The sequence below is a fragment of the Strigops habroptila genome, chromosome Z (genome assembly GCF_004027225.2).
Source record: "Strigops habroptila isolate Jane chromosome Z, bStrHab1.2.pri, whole genome shotgun sequence".
NCBI lineage: Eukaryota > Metazoa > Chordata > Aves > Psittaciformes > Psittacidae > Strigops > Strigops habroptila.
Window position 1 is genome coordinate 3,319,070 of NC_044302.2, and position 8,760 is coordinate 3,327,829.

The 8,760-nt window shown below is 45.0% G+C and overlaps 1 protein-coding gene across 4 annotated transcripts in view; it reads right to left on the minus strand.

The window, feature by feature from the left end:
* The window catches only part of BANP (BTG3 associated nuclear protein), a 153,906-nt gene extending 153,514 nt beyond the window's left edge, over positions 1–392 (minus strand). For all 4 annotated transcript variants that reach the window (XR_003989205.1, XM_030470514.1, XM_030470513.1 and 1 more), the window contains exon 1: positions 308–392. The gene's annotated coding sequence lies outside the window, so the exon portion shown is untranslated. The remainder of the gene's footprint in view (positions 1–307) is intronic.
* Between the last annotated feature and the right edge of the window lie 8,368 nt (positions 393–8,760).

Here is an 8,760-nt window from a genome sequence, read left to right on the forward strand (position 1 = left end):
GGGAGCGAGGCGACGACGAGGAGCCCCCCGCGGAGGGCCCAGCTCCGGCGTCCCACGGCGGGAGGAGGCGAGTCCCTTACTCGCTTCCCCCCCTCCGCTCCCCCCCCCAGCCCTGTCCGGCTGAGGGGGGCGGGAGCCCGCGGGCCCCCCCGCTTCAGCTCGGCCCCTCCCCGGAGCAGCCGCCTCGCGGCCCGGGTGCTCGGGCAAGCGGTGTGAGGAGCGGGAGGGCCGGAGCTACACGCCCGGCGCCAGGCCCCCCCCGGGGGAGCTCATCCCCAGCCGTCCGGCCGCGGGGCGCCGCGGTTACCGTGTGCGGTGCCGAATTCTCGTGGTGTTTGTCGAGCGGCTGCGATAATGGCGTCCTTCCTCGCGAGAGATCTCCCTTCCCTAAGCGCGCAGGCGCCGCCGCGATGCGCCCGCTCGGACCCCCGCCCGCCCCGAGTGGCCGCGCAGGCGTAAGGGGGAAGGGCGCGGCCACGCGGCCGCACTTCACCGAGTGAGCCGCAGAGGGAAGACTACAATTCCCAGAGGGCAACGCAGAGGCAACGGCGGGAACGCCCCTTATCGAGCAGGCCGGGACCTGTAGTACACGCGGCTGGAGCAGGGCATGCCGGGAGTGGTAGTCCGCACTGTCGCCCCACGCTTTGCACCCCTGCTTCCACACTGAGCCCCAAGGCACCGCATAGCCCTGCGCTGCCGCAACCCCCAGGGCTCCGCAAAACCCTCCTGGGTCGACAGCAGGGTCCTGAGTGCGCCCCGGGTGGTGGTCATAGAATTATAGAATCGATGAGGTTGGAAAAGACCTTTAAGGTCGAGTCCAGCCGTTGCCCAGCACTGCCGAGGCCACCACTAACCCATGGCACTGAGGCCTCGGCTACACGGTGTGTGAACACTTGCAGGGACGGTGCCTCCATCACTGCCCTGCCTGTTCCAATGCCTGAGCACCCTTTGGGGAAGGAATTGTTCGTCATCTCCACCTAAACCTCCTGTGGTGCAGCTTGAGGCCGTTTCCTCTTGTCCTATCACTCATTACTTGGGAGAAGAGGGTGACACCCAGCTCACTACAACCTTCCTTCAGGTAGTTGTAGAGAGCGATAAGGCCCCCCACCCCGAGCCTTCTCTTGTCCTGAAGATGGACCTGTCAGTGTTTGGCCGAGGCAGCCAAATGTATTGTGTGGTGGTGACCCATGTCCTGTGGCCCATGGCCCAGCCATCCTGCTCTGATGGTGTCTCAAGGCTATCGTGAACTCCTGTGCTACATCTCTTCTTTATTAAGTGTTTCCAGACCTGCCAGGCAACGTAGACACAGGCTTTGACCAGCAGAGCTTGTCCAAACAAGCAGATCAAACATGTATCTGCACCTTGAGAACTGCCTGCACTGAGCCGTTCACTGACACGTTCCCCTTCCGTGCATGTTCCCTTTCTCTAATCCTTCCATTACATTTCTCCCCGCTCAAATGGCTCCTGAGCGCTCACATCGCTGAGATGGGATGATCTGAATGTAAGCTGTCACATTAAGGAGAAAAATGTCACCATGCATGCGAACACAGCTGAAGAGCAGGCAGCAAGTGGGAATTTGCTAAATTAGCTCATCAGAGTGATTCTTCTGTTGCTTTGTTCCTGCATTTGGTGTGAGAACAGAATGACTGGGCGAAGGTGGAAAACCTTCTGTTAACCTACTGGGAATGATAAATATATGCAAAAGCACAAAATGGAAGCATGGAGGAAGTATGCAATTAGCTCTGAAAGATGACAAAGATAAGATTATTTTACTACATCCTTATATATCGCAGTGTTGCCCAAACAAGACCGTCACCATACTTCCATTTTTCAGCTTCAGCAGAGCCAGAGATGACTTTCAGGCTTCTGCATAAAAATACTCTTTAAATGAGATGCTCAGTCCCGTTTTGCAACATCATGATGTGCAACTGAATCCATCTGGTTCCACTGTAATTGGCCACCCCAACACGTACAAGTCTGTGGCTAAGCGTAGCTGTTGCCCTGGCAGTCGGGCCAGTGATTTGTTATGCTGTTCTCACACACTGTACCTTTGTCATGTTCAAACTCAAGATGTCCACAGCAGGACTTTGTACCTGTACGAAATGAAATGGTGCACGTCACAAAAACTCCAAAGTGCTGATCCCAGGGGACCAGCAATTCCTCCTGCTCATCTGTCTGGAAGTTATGGAGTCAGAGAACAGGACTTGAGGGGGTTTGTGTTTCAGGCAGGGAAATTTATGCTGATGAGTCACATCTTTGAAAGTGCTTAGAGGGACTTCTCAAGCTGGCGTTTTCTCTATTAAGGAGTCCTCATGATCCTTCGAATTAACAACCAGTGTGTTAGGAAAAACCTTGCTTCTGCTTCCAGATTTGTAACTGTTCAGCCGAGTCTGTTGATTTATTTGCTGTGTTCTCTTCCTTCACAAGCAGATTAGGAAGTTCAAAGGTTAAACTATTTATAAACTGACTTTTCACTCAGGATTATTTCACGCTTTGCTGCACAAATTTGCCCTGCAACAGATGTGCCAAACAGTTTCTGCCACACTCAAGCAATTGCCGTGTCCCAGCTAGGAAACCAGTGATACAAATACCAATGTACTACCTGCTATGGAAAGTTCCTAGTAAAAGCCTTTGGCATCATAAACCAACTCTGATGTCAAAGCTGTCCTGTTTTCTCATCAGTATATTCGCTCCCTGAGATTATTAATCCACATTCTGATGAGGATGTGAGATCCCGCTTCTCTCTGTACTGCCAGTAAATCATTTCTCACCTAAAACGATACAAACCACAAAGACTTTCACTGTCACTTTTACTATTAAACCAATAGTATAATTGGTTTAATAGTAAACCAATTATACTATTCACCTATAGTCGTCAAATTAACTGCAGGAAATGCTGGCAGGATCCAGCTGATGTCTGCATCTTTGATCACAGACAGCAACATAATAAGAAAATAATACAGCAATTTATCAATGAGAAGGGTTGCAGCACTGCCTTCTGCTAGTGAGTCTGTCTGCTCTCATCATTACAGCAATCCAGAATATGCAATTAACTCACCATTTGTAAGGGATTTTTTCTGTCTTTACCAGAGATCGGTAAGATTTTTTCCCTATCATTTTTAAAATTTTGAACTACACCAATAAATCATGAAAAGACTGTTATCACAGCCTGTCCCTTCTTCCCCTTGTGACTGACACAGCTAGATACAACCTACTCTTCACGCAGCATGAACTATGACAGAAAACATTTGTATACAGCAGAAGAAACAAATCTTCCTGTTCACAACCTAATAGAGGAGACCTCCTTCGTGCTTCAATCAGAAAGCCCAAATTTGGGTTTAATCTTTAATTTACAGTACCAACACACGAATTACTAACTAAGGATAATTGTTTCCTGTGCTTCCCAATCTCCTAAGCTTTATGTGCTTTCAAAAATGTGCTCACCTGAATATTTCTGCAATAATGTAATGAAATTCAGTGTAAGTAAGTCCCCGTCCAATGAATGAAGACTTCACTTTACCATGGTGTAAGTGACTGCCCATGAGCAAGCACCGGGAAAAAATAGATATACTCTAAGTTATATTCTGATTTAAACCATGGTAACTTGCTCAAATGCCTATGTCAAATCCACGCTCACTTTCCTTCCCCCTTATAAGAATGAATAAGAACTTCAGAGTGCTAGTATATCAATTTAATTTTTTAATTTTATGGAAGAAGATACATCCTGTCACCCTCTTAGCCTGTTGTCCCAAATAAAATAATTCTTTGTTGTTTTATTTCCTCACCTTTGTCATCCTTTTTTTTTTTTTTTTTTTTAGTCTTTTTCTCTCTCACATTTTATGTATGTGCTAACTTTTCTCTGTCATGTTATGAAGAATCATGTGGTTCCAGGAAATATCTAGCTTATTTTACCGTTGTATCAGCATTCATTTACTATTGTTTCCTAAGGAAGTTGCTGCTTTCACATTTTGTGTGGATCAGGAGAGATTGGTATCTATCATCTCATTCATTGGTTTCCTTTTTTTTTTTGTTAGGAAAAAAAACCCCTTACCATAGCATCAAAGGTAAAAAATTAACACACTGTGCACACAATTTTGCAGCTGCATCAGCAGCAGGAAAACAAAGGTTGCCAAACAAAGCATTTGTTTAAACAAGTGACAGGCATTCATAATTACACTCACTGCTGAGCATGAGAATATAGAAACAAAGGCATGAAGAACACAGAAGATATAATCAGGGCACAGGAGTACCTGCGGAGTGTTTGCCATAAGAACTCTGTAGGAATCATTTCCTTTCATGTGGAGAAAATCCTTGATCGCATCCTATGCTATTAAAAACACAAAGAGTACCTGAAGTTCCCCTGTTTATTCAGTTTCCGTTTGAGTTACTTTATTCACTTTGTATATACTGACTCTCAGAACCGGAGGGGGACACAACCACATCCTTGTGAACATAGCATGCACCAGCTTGTGGCCTAGTGATGCTTAATGCAAAGTTATATACATTTTTTTAAAAAAGGTAATACTAATGCTATTTGTAAATTTGCTGTAGCATTTATCCTTTTCTCAATAGAAAACTTCACTGCTGTTGAAACCTGTTTTCAGTTTTCCTCCTCCAAGTACACACTTCCTCATAGCTTACTTTTCAGACACCATATCCATTTTCAGTTCTCTCAGAAATGGTCTTTGATATTATTACAGAAAACAGCTAGGATCAAGTGCGTTTTGCTCCTGAACCTACTTCAGCTAGCTCTAGAACTTTGGAAAGTCATAGAAAAGCATTTTCTAACTCTGATCTCACTTCTGGTTTACACTGAGTAAACTCAATGACATTCAGTTTTCGATACTCCTAATTTTCATGGATAAGGATGTAAGAAAAGGCCTTGAATTCCCACAGCAGGGAGAAAAACATTGTAACATATTTGGTCATCTAGCTGGTCAAAGTTTATGGTCTTGCAAGGTAATTTTTGCCAGTATGAGAAATAAGGTGAGGAGAGCAGCCTTGATCTCAGTGTTCTCTTATCTATTTACGTACTGTTCCATCTCCCCGTATACCTCATGGAAAAAAAAAAGAGGAAGATAGGAGGCTATTCCCCTTCCCAGAAATCTGCCATTCTGACAAGCTCTATATGTGTACTTTGCCCGACTGTGATCTTCCCAGGATCACGCTCACAGCTGCGTCTGCTGCCCTTTTACCTCTGTTACACAGTTGATATCTTTGCCCAGTATTTGCTAGTTTTTCCCAGCTTTGTTCGAGTTTGCTCCACACCATGTTTACTTGGTCAGGTACCATTATCATCATCATCAGTGTTTTTTAATCCACTGGGATTATAAAAAACCTGAAGGAGCTTACTGACTTTAGAGGATTTTATCGTTTACTTCAGACTGAGGGTTGCCTGAGAACTGCTTTTTCATTCAGTGTGTAGTACCCACCTTCATATTTATATTCCTTCTTTCAGAAATCCAGGTACAAAATGTAACATAGCATCAACAGAATCATAGAATCACAGAATGGTTTGGGTTGGAAAGGACCTTAAGATCATCCAGTTCCAACCCCTGCCAGGGGAAGGGACGCCTCACACTAGACCATGTCACCCAAGGCTCTGTCCAGCCTGGCCTTGAACACTGCCAGGGATGGAGCCTTCACCACTGCTTTGGGCAACCTGTGTCAGTGCCTCGCCACCCTCACAGTAAAGAACTTCTTCCTTACATCCAACCTGAACTTCCCCTGTTTCAGTTTGAACCTGTTAGCCCTTGTCCTGTCGCTACAGTTCCTGATGAAGAGTCCCTCTCCAGCATCCTTGTAGCCCCCTTCAGACACTGGAAGCTGCTCTGAGGTCTCCACGCAGCTTCTCTTCTCCAGGCTGAACAGCCCCAATGTTCTCAGCCTGTCTCCATATGGGAGGTGCTCCAGCCCCTGATCATCCTCGTGGCCTCCTCTGGACTTGCTCCAACAGCTCCGTGTCCTTCTCATGTTGAGGAGACCAGAACTGTACACAATACTTCAAGCAAGGTCTTACGAGAGCAGAGTAGAGGGGCAGGATCACCTCCTTTGACCTGCTGGTGACACTTCTTGTGATACTTCATTAACGCTTCTATTCCAAGCAGAATTTAACCATCTCTTAGTTCTGGACCTGCATCAGTTTAGACACATGTTCAAAATTATTTGCAATGTAACCCAATTTGTTCAGGTGTGAGAGGTAAAATAAACTGAATGTAAATCTTCATCAGTGGCCAGAGTAACAGCAGGCTGCATTAGAAAGAGCCTGGCCAGCACATCAAGTGGCTATCCCCCACCACTCTGTACTTTTGAGGACACATCTGGAATACTCTGTCCTCTTTGGGGACCCCTAATACAAGAGAGAGAATGAAAAACTGGAGGTTGTAGAGGTGGCTAGCAGGCTGCTGAGGCTCAGCACATTACTAAGTGTCCTAGCAAAATCTGGACATCAGAGAAAAGGTTCCCTTAGGCTGCAGCAATATCTAACATGGGAAGCATGAGCCAAGCCATGGAGAAATGAGTTAAAGCCCACCCCATAACAAGCTGACTCTTTGTGAAGGCTGCCCTAGGTGGTATTTTCAGCTACTCCACAGGGGTTTCACATGGACTCCTCAGCAGCAATGCCACCCCAGGCAGCTTGACTGATTGTCCTGTCAGCTGTTATACAACGGTAGCTAGGTGAGGAAAATGATAATTATGAAATCACTTTCATTGTACCTTTCTAGTTACAGTAAAACTGTATTTTTTCCTGAATTACTGGTTTTGACTTGCCAGTGTTGCAACTGAGGTAATTTTACAAGCACAATGCCAGAAGTATTAGATTTCCTGAAACACTAAATCCAGGAGGTAATTTTCTCTTTCCAAGTAACAGCATTCATTTGAAGTTAACCAGAATGTAAGTACTGCCAACCCCCTAGTAAGCATCAGGAAAAAAAAAATATTGATCCTCCCTGTCCAGTCTGGAGGCAGTTACAGCAAGTCAGATGGGTAGTGACAGCACGAAATTTCACTTCTCTAGTTTCTGTGAAGACAAAATAAGCACCTTTCCGTTATATACAGACATACTCCACAATCGTAATTACCTACAATCATGAGCAGCCATAGAAGTTTGATGTTGCAGTTCTTCAGGCAGATCTCCAAGCTGGTAGTGGCTTGTTCTTAAATACTCTGAAGCAGGCAGCTGAGGTAATAAATGACAAGCATTAAGAAAGACTCTCTTAAATAGTCGGTTTTGGAATAGTAAATAGGACAGATAACCTTACCACTTCAGGCTGCTAAAGAAGATTCCCTGAGCCTGAGCCTTGCACTTACACCCTGTGTGATAAGACATGAGACACATGTATGTTTAATGAAAATATTGCCAATCAAATGAGTTTCTAATTCAAAATACCACCATTTGTTAAGTAAAAAAGCCAAAAACAAAGCCAAACAACAACCAAAGAAACAAACAACTGACAAATATTTCACAGGTAATTTTATGGATTAAGAAAGGAGTGGGTTTTAATGGCAAATTTTTAATAGCAGAATGTTAATAGTCTTCTCACTTCTGTCTGCTCTGTCATTGATAGATTCTGTTGCTTTCAAAATATGCCCTCCTATGTACTTAATGGAGGAAAATAATCAATCACATGGATTTTGTAAATACTGACACGGGAGTTACTAAAGGCCCCACATGACCCTGAGGCTGCTAACAAGTCTTACTGGTCCTGACAAGGCTCGTGTGCAGACTCTACCCACGGCCCTGCCTGCAGGCCAGGAGCCATTTAAGCCCAAGCCTGGGCCCCTGAACTCTGTTGTTATGGCACTTGTCTTCAGGTTTGGCTTTGTCCCTGTCTCAAGGAAGGACTTTGGACCCTTTAGTTGCTTGTCTGTTACGCTGAGAAACTACAGCACTAACTCAGAAGCTACTGCTGTCTGTGCTGTTGATGTGGATTGCAGCTGTGGGAGGAAGAACAAACATCCCAAAGAATATTGAAGAATGGGATCTTAATACAGATCTTTCATGCAAGGTAACAATGTTATTGTAATTGCGTGTGGAAATAGTAAGAGAGTAACATTCTTCATGCTTTCATCCCTAAGAAACATAGGTCAGGAAAGCATCTCAATCTGTTCTCCCCACTGGGAAAAAGAACACTTCAGCTGGGTCAAAGGGGTGTGTGAGGGGGAGAAGTAATTAGGGTTCCTTATGTCTGCTCTAGTCTGCTCTAAGTCTATACAAAAATATCTCTCTTATGGGACATGGGATAGTTCAGAAGAACAAATTCCTCACCTTGAGGCTGCAGTGATGCTGTGTTACCTGCGTAGAGCTAAAATACTCCTCTGCAGGAGGCTGCTCTCCAGGAGGCTGCTCTCCTTCCTATTCTGCGGGCAAGCCTTGTAGATCTACTAGATTTCTGTGAATTCCTCAGTCTGAGCAGTCACCAGTCCTCTGAATTACAGCTGTTAATGATAGCAGTTCTTAGCTATCAGTATTCAAATACACAGCTATCCAAATTCAAAGCATGTATACATGAAGACATGATAAGAAACCTCTCCTTGCATACAAAAGAGTGGTTTCTGTAACACTTTGGTTGTTCATCGAGCCAGATAAGAAAAAAGCTGGAGAGCACATGTAGAATAATCATCAACTAGCCGGCCCTCCAACAAAATATAGAACCCATGAAGAAGGCAGCTTAGGGACAAGTTGAAAATTAACTACTTGGTCAGCTCCATCTCTCCAACCAGGAAAGGGTGCTCACAAAATTTGTTATAAATAGGTCT